This window comes from Physella acuta, unplaced genomic scaffold (assembly GCF_028476545.2).
Source record: "Physella acuta isolate Inbredline_101_S28 unplaced genomic scaffold, ASM2847654v3 ptg001231l, whole genome shotgun sequence".
Lineage (NCBI taxonomy): Eukaryota > Metazoa > Mollusca > Gastropoda > Physidae > Physella > Physella acuta.
In genome coordinates, this window is record NW_026732747.1 from 481,744 (window position 1) to 490,046 (window position 8,303).

General features: G+C 37.0%; 1 pseudogene; it reads right to left on the reverse strand.

Moving 5' to 3' along the window:
• Positions 1–1,252: 1,252 nt before the first annotated feature.
• Positions 1,253–2,350, reverse strand: LOC131957281 (cyclin-dependent kinase 7-like; annotated as a pseudogene).
• Between the last annotated feature and the right edge of the window lie 5,953 nt (positions 2,351–8,303).

Sequence of the window (8,303 nt, forward strand, 5' to 3'; positions counted from 1 at the left end):
TCTGACCTTTTTTAGATTCTATATTTAGACACGAAGCAGACCACATCCTGGAAAGATAAGGTTCGGAGCGTCTGCCGCATGAAAAAAATTAATTGATGTCTTTTTTTTTAGAAACATTAATTCCGGATATTCCCGATTTGTTTTTTTGTTTATGTTTTTTACAAGCGTAAAATGAAACACGTTTAAAACTATCTGAAACCGATAAGGATTTGTAAAAGGATATGTTTGTTGTAATTTTCCGACGTCGATATATTGTGTTGATCTATGCTCATTTAGGGGCAATATGTTGTTGTTTTTTCCGTATTTCAGTTGAATCATCATGTTTAATTAATAAATTAATTAAGTTTGGCGTCTTAACAAACATGATTTCGGAAAATGCTTACCTAATTAAATAAATGGTCTTTTATTTTTAAAAGCTTTTATTGAGTTTGCTAGGTATATGAAGTGGCGTAGCAGGGTCGGGTGTCACCCGGTGCGCCACTTAATGGTGTCGCCCTCCCAGAAGCGTAGCGATCCTTCCCGGGGACACGCTTTCAATTCGGTGCGCTCTCTGGATCATTCTTTCAATTTTCGATTTGCACCCCCCTCAAACTTTCGATTTGCAACCCCCCTCAAACTTTCGATTTGCACCCCCCCCCCCTCCAACCTTTGGATTTGTTGCACCCCCCCCCCCCCCAGGCTCCACCCTTGTCGGGATTTTTCATTGTCAAATTTGCTCTTAACTATTCAACACTCGAATTACTTAATTAAGTGGAATTATCATTTTTCTCTATATATTTTGCTATTTTTTGGCTTGGTGTCACCCCCCCCTCCTAAATGGTGTCACCCCCCCCCCTCGCTACGCTACTCTGTATATGTGTGGGTGTGGTGAGTGGGGGGGGGGGAATCCGCTAATCTTGGAATCTTAATTTAACTCACTTTCCAATGTCCGATTGAGCTGACATTTCGAATTTTTAAAAATCTAATTAGATGAACTATTAGTCACATAAATTTAATTTAAAATTTACTCATTTCAGTAATAAAAGTGGACATTTTTTTTTTTTTTTTTTTTTTACTAATTTACTTGATGTTTACTTTTGCCATAAAAATTATGGTGATAAATTATTTATACCACTGTAACAGAGGGATAGGCTTATACTTTTGTAGAGTTTGGTGCAGGTTCTGCATAAAAGTGGACATAACTTTTTTTTTTTTTAATATGTTTACAATTTATTCCATTAATTAAAGTACACAGTACGCATATAACATGTGAGATTGCGATGTGGTCAACTAGTGAAATGAGACTCAAGGGTATGGTCTTTATACAGTGATATAGTTACATAGCTGCAAGTTGTCTCAAAAGATGAGTCTCTTTTTCAAGCCACCTGCATCACTGCCATCTTGTTTTCTCTTGAGTGATACTTTCTTGGCTTCTTTATCTTTGTCCAGAATTTTATTGGACTTTGGAAAAGGTAACTGGATACCAGGTGTAGGCGCAGGTTTGTTGCTGAAATATGGCATCTGGAGAGCCTGTGAAGCTGAGCAACGCTTGGAGGGGTTCAATGAGAGCATAGAGTTGAGAACCTCCAACAGATCATCACTAGCTGCAGTGAAAATATCTTTCATTAGCTGTTTGGGAAACTCTTTGAAAGTCACATAGTCAGGCAGAAACTTCATGTCTGGCCAATCAGCTTCTGTTGGTGTCCCGAGAACTTGAAAGATTTTGTTCAACTGATCCAAATCTGTGTCACCAGGTAAAAATGGCAGCCGAATAAGTAGCTCTGCAATGATACAACCAACAGCCCAAATATCAACACCTTCTCCATAAGCTCTTGCTCCAAACAATAGCTCTGGACATCTATACCACCTTGTAACCACTTGGTGAGAATATGGTCTGCTTGGAGATCCATAAAATTTGGCTAAACCAAAATCACCTATCTTTAGATTACCTTGTTCATTAATAAGTAAATTATTTGGCTTCATGTCTCTATGTAGGACCCAGTTGCTATGCAAATATTCTAACCCTAACAATGTCTGTAAAACATAGGACTTGATGTGAGAAGCTGTCATGATGATATTTGGGTCTCTGATTACAACCTCAAGATCTGTTTCCATAAAATCAAACACTAAACTAACATTTGACTTATGACCAAAAACATCAAGGAGCCCTATAATATTTTCATGAGAGAGTTCCTGTAACAATTTGATTTCTCTAAGAGCAGTTCGGTTAATGCCATCAGCAGCTTCATTTCGAGAGCCAAGTTTAATCTTTTTTACAGCTACAATTTTATCTGTTTATTTATCAAGTAGCAAACTGTCCTTCGCCCAAAAAGTCAATTTTTTCATATCGTTCAGTTTCTTCTTCTCCCATCTTGAAGAAATGCAAAAGTGGACATAACAAGATGTTTTCAATACACTAACTAATGCAAAGATAGCTTAAATCAAACAGAATTATTCAAATTGTTTTTATTTTGTCAACATTACTTTGTTTACAGCATGAACTTAAATAAGGTAAATTTAAAAAAAAAAACAATGTACCAGTTACCACAATGCGAGGTATGGTAGCGAGAAATAGCGTCTTTCCAGCCAGAATGCAGTTTTAATGTTTGAGTCCGTAGTATATCTTTAGTATAACCTGAGTCTTGAAATAGCAATAAACCGGGAGTGATCTCCCCTAAACTTTCTCAAATATTCTTTGGGGCTGAGTTTCTTCCAGGCATCTCTTCGAAAGGGGGGGGGGGCGAAGAAAGTCTACCCAACCCCCGCCCCCCCCCCCCCCGGAAATTTTTGTCCGCCCACCCCCACAGAAAATTTCAAGTGCACCCCCGGAGAAAAAAGTCTGGAAGAAACACTGCTTAGGGGTCGTCCATAAGTGACGTCACACTCGTAGGTGGGAGGGGGGGTCAGTAATTTTGTGACGATGTGTGATGAGGGGGAGGGGGGGGGGTTCAGATGGTGCGACGTCACACTTTTGCTTTATAGATAAGAAATGTTAGATAACGAATTTTAGACGTTATTTAGCGTTTTAGAAAACAGTTTTAATAAATTATAATAGGAATTGATAAAAAAAAAATACTCTATTTTGACATATTTCGGACAAGACTTTGAAAAAATATCGATGTTTAAAATTCATTCAACTGCAATTTTGAGGGGGGGGGGGTTGGGTTGTAGGCTGAGATGTGACGTCATTTTAGGGGGTGGTCTGGCTTTTTGTGACGACGTGTGACGGAGGGGAGGGTGGGAGGTAAAAATCGTCCAAAAAAAGCCTGACGTCATTTATGGATGACCCCTTATACAAACAACAGTGGATGGTAGTGAATTAGATCTTTTACTTTCATGTGAAATTTCATTTATCTATCTGAAATAGTGCTCAAGTTATAAGCTTTTGAAAAATTGAAAGTAGAAAAAGTTCCACTTCCGATTATCGGAAATCGCTGAAAAGTTTATATTAATCTACGATTTCGATATTATACTTGTATATGAAATTTCATCAACCTAGCTGTAACGGTACTCAAGTAACACACACACACACATATATATATACACATACAAACACACACACAGACATACGGACAATGTTGCAAAACTATGTTTTTCCAACTCAGGGAGGTGTAAAACGTCGAGATTTGCAAAAATATCGATTTTTATATTTTTGCACGATTTTAAGACTTTCTCTATACTTCGTATACGAGAAAGTAAAAACATGGTAATTTATCACGTGCGTAGGTAAAATGTATCTGTATCTGCAATACAATTTTCCCACACCTTCCATGAGGCAAATGAAGTAGAGTTCACCAGTTTCTGTGACCTCGGCATATGAAGGGATAGTGTAGTCAGCACTATAGGGCTGGTAAGTAGGTCAATAAACAGTTCTATGGCTAATGCAGGTTTTATTGACCTGTAGAACTGTTTGGTGACCTACTTACTAGCCCTATACCCAGCCGCCTCTATTTTCCCTAACGTAAATCAGGTGCCTATCAGAGCTGAATACAGTGACGTTTTATACGGACTTGAACTCGGATTCAAACTCAAGACTTTCTGGTTAATAGTCGGATGCTCTACCATTCGACTACTCCGTCCCAAACATACAAGCAAATAATGATAATTTCTTTTTAAAATGAAGTCAGAAAAGCTATGATGTTCATGGGTTCAACTGCCCTTAAAACGTGTCGCTAAATTCAAAAAGTCTAATTCCATTTTTTTAAGTAAAAATAACCTACATTCCACACACCTTCTCACAGAAGTACAACACTCCAATTAAAATGTAAACTGCATTACAAGTCTTACTTCAAGCGGAACCCTCTATTCTTAATCAAAGTGTTTATCATCTTAGTCAAAACAAAAAACGTGCCTTTAACCATGTCTCTAAATCTATAAATAGACACACGCGTATTGTAGAGATACAACAAACCAAACACGCAGTCAAGAACTGTAACTCCCTACACACTAAACAAACACACACAACATTTGAATGATTGGTGCAAGGTCAAGGTGAAGTGTTGGGGGATTGGATGACAACAACAAAAAAACTCAGTTCCAAAGTTTATTGTGGGTGGGGTTGGGGGAGGGGGGGGGGCATGCGTTAGGTGTATCCTGTATATATCCAGATCTATCCTGAATGCATCCCGATGTATCCCATTTTATGACCTTATGGAGTTTGTTGACAAGCTGCGATAGGAAGCAAGATTGCACCCCCCACCCCTCCACCCCCCAGACACCCTACCACACATATCCACTTACACACACACACACACGCACACACACACACAAACACAACCCTCCCACTCCTTCAGTCGTTAGTCCGCCTAGCGTTAAGCCTAATTTAGCAAATAAGTGTGGGAAGGGGGGTTTAATCAAAACTGAAGGGAGCGATACATTTTCTTGTATACAATAATTGTCGACAACAGACTCACTCTACTTCAGCTGCTCTATCGCTTAGAAACAAGTATTGTTTACTTATTAAGTCTTGATCTCATATGATGGTGCCTGATAAAGATTATAACAAACCGAATGACAAATGAGTTGTACGAATACCCTCAATGTAATGGAATATAAGCAAGCTGTTGTTTCAAAAACCATATCGGGTAGTTTCATGAACACACATAATGTCGTCAATGTGCCAGTGATTTAGAAAAGCATATCTAAGGTAGACAATGAAAACCCGTTTTATCTAATCTGTTCAATCCAGATTATTTTTTATATTTTGTTTATTATGAAGTAATATACGATTTTTTTTATAGTAAGTAAGTAATTGAAGTTCCTTTTCAAACTTGTTTCTGTGACCTCGGCATATAAAGGGATATTGTGGTCAGCACTATGCCCCGCCGCCTTTAGCTACCCTAACATCAGAGCTGGGTAGACTCACGGACGGTCTACTGACTTGAAACCGGGTTTGAACTCGACTTACGTGTTAGCAGTCTGGCTCTCTACCGCTAGGCCACTCCGTCCCTATTTTTTTATAATGACATATAATTTACAGCATAGTTTTCCGTGCCATATTGCTTTGGTTTTACAGTTTTCATCATCGTCTTGCGAGGACTGGTATAGATTTACAAAAGTAATTTTTCTTCCTGGTATGTGCCTCTATTCATTTAAAGTTGTTTACTTGTACATAACACACAACTTCAAATTTTTTTTTAAACCTGAAATATCAAATATTTACATACATGGTGATTCAATGTTCTGTGGAGAGTTGGGAGGGCCATTTTTACAAGTTTTTATTTAACTTGCTTGCTCGTCATGTTTGTTTCCGTCGTCATAGATCGAAACAGGCGAGCGAAATTTCTAGCACTCCTAACTGACCAATTTCTCTGAAATTCGGCACGTGGGTCAAGACCGGATGGCAATGCAATATGCCATCAAATTTGACTTAATTGTATGAGACGAAAGCGTGGGTTACTATAAATTTATCTATTGGATACCTTTACTAATATTTAGGAAGAGACCCACGCTTTTCTTTTTAGTTATTTAAATAGTAGTGTATTATTATATACTTAAAGAAAATCATTTATTTTCTCCTTTTTAGTGCATTATTACTTAAAAGCTTGTTATTAAAACTTCTTTATGTATTATTTTGGCTCGGACATGTAATGTACAGCATCGATATGCCTTTCCATGTTCGCTTTAGTATTAGAGTTTTCATCATCGGCTTGTGAGGACTGATACAAATTTAGTAATACTTCTTTCTGACATGAACTTTTATTCATTTAAAATGGTTTACTTATACATAATACAAAACGTCAATAAATGACGTCAAGCTTTTTTTGACGTTTTTTACCTTGCCCTCCCCTCCACAAAAAGTCAGACACCACACCTCAGCCTACAACCCCCACACCCCCCCCCCCACCCCTCAAAAATGCAGTTGAATTTTTCTTAAAACATCGAAATATATGCCAATATAGAGTATTTGATCAATTTCCAATACAATTTAATAAAACAGTAATCTAAAACGCGAAACAACGGCTATAATTCGTTTTCTAACATTTAATTTTTATAATGAAAAAGTGTGACGCCACACCTTCAGAACCCCCCCCCTCCCCCCCCCCCCATCACACACCGTCACAAAATTACGGTCCCCCCCCCCTCCCCCTACCAGTGAGACGTCATTTACGGACGCCACTTAATTATAATTTTATTTTTAAAAACTGAAAATGCAAATGTGTGATTATTTATTTATTTTCAAATAAATAAAACAAAAAGACGAAATTAAAGGGGTTTTTCATTTTCGGTGTAGTGGGTTGAAGGGGTTTTGGGGTTATAACAAGAGCTGAATTTGTTATTATTATTTTTTTTTTGTGAGATTATTTATCCCCTTATGAGAACACTGTAACACACTTTGTTGGAAACTATGTGGATGAGTCTTGATATTGATACTGTTTTAACATCATCATTTCCCGTTCGGGCAGATGAAGTAGAGTTCATTTCTTTCTGGAGACCTCGACATATCCACAACCTAAGTTGGGTACCCATCATAGCTGGGATGTTTCACTTATTTGAATCTGGATTTGAACTCGAGCCTCTCAGATTGGTAATCTAGCTTTCAACCTCTAGGACACGCTAGTTTTTTTTTTTTTTTTTTTTTTTTTTTTTTTTTTTTTTTTGTACCGAAGAGTTAAATCAGTGATGTCAGTTGTTTTTTTTAACTTTTACACATGTAACCAAAGCCAATTCAAAGTTATAATTTCAGTATTCAGGTCCTTACAGGCATGCTAAGTGTTAACACTGAGGTCTTTTTGCTAAATTTGGCATTGGCATCATCCTCTTCTATGGTGCTAAAGGCAGTTTGACTTTCAGTTCATACATCCCTGAGACAAGCAGCTTCACATCATCCTCAGATATGTCAAGTTCACACTCCGCTACAGACTTTACTCCAGGCAAGTCCACTTTCAGCACCAAGTTTCTTCCAGCAGAGGAGTCGACTGGTTTCAGTGAATATTTAGGTGTTGGCAGTTTAATTTCTTTTATTTCCTCCATGAGGCTATTTTTCTTTTTTAACAGGTTACTCCCTGGTACAATGAGCTCTGGTTGACCTTCTTTACTTGAAACACCAAAAGGTGTACTTGAGTTTTTATTGTCACTTATGTTAAGACACGCAATAATATATTTGGGAAACATTATGTGCTAAATTTTAAACAGTACTTTGACGTTTTGTGAAATATTTAAAACTATTCTTTTTAAATATAGCTATTAGTTTTCTATTTAAACTACAATCTAATAAATATTGCTATACTTACTAAAGGATTACATTTAGACTACATGTCTTTAAAATAACTAATGTGCATTTTAACAAAATAACTAAAATATGTTTGCATTTATTATATTTTAATTTTTTAAATTTCTTCCTATTTAACAAATTTTTATATGAAAGGTATTGGTTGTCTCCCTTATTAGTGTGGAATATATTAATCTGAAATAGCTTGATTAACAGCTATAAAGGATTTTTAACTCGGCAAGACATACTTCATCTATAAAGACATTTATGTATCTTTATTTATGACTTTATTAAGCAGGGTGACACCAAGGCAAACATTGCAAAAGGTCCGGAAGAAAAATGTTTTTTGACAGTTCAATTAATTGGTAATTGGTGGATTAATTAATAATATTATGTGTGTGCAATTTGACGCCTAATACATTAGGCAAACTGGGAGGAGGGGCTGTGACACTAATCGCAACTGCCACAGACAAAGAATGTACTGATCAGAACAAAATACACCGCCCAACAAAGTTGATTGGGGTGACACCACATTTGAAAAAATCCAAATCAACATTTCATTCGAAGCTTGTGCGCGACCGCCAAGGGACTTAAAAATTCTCAATTCCTTATC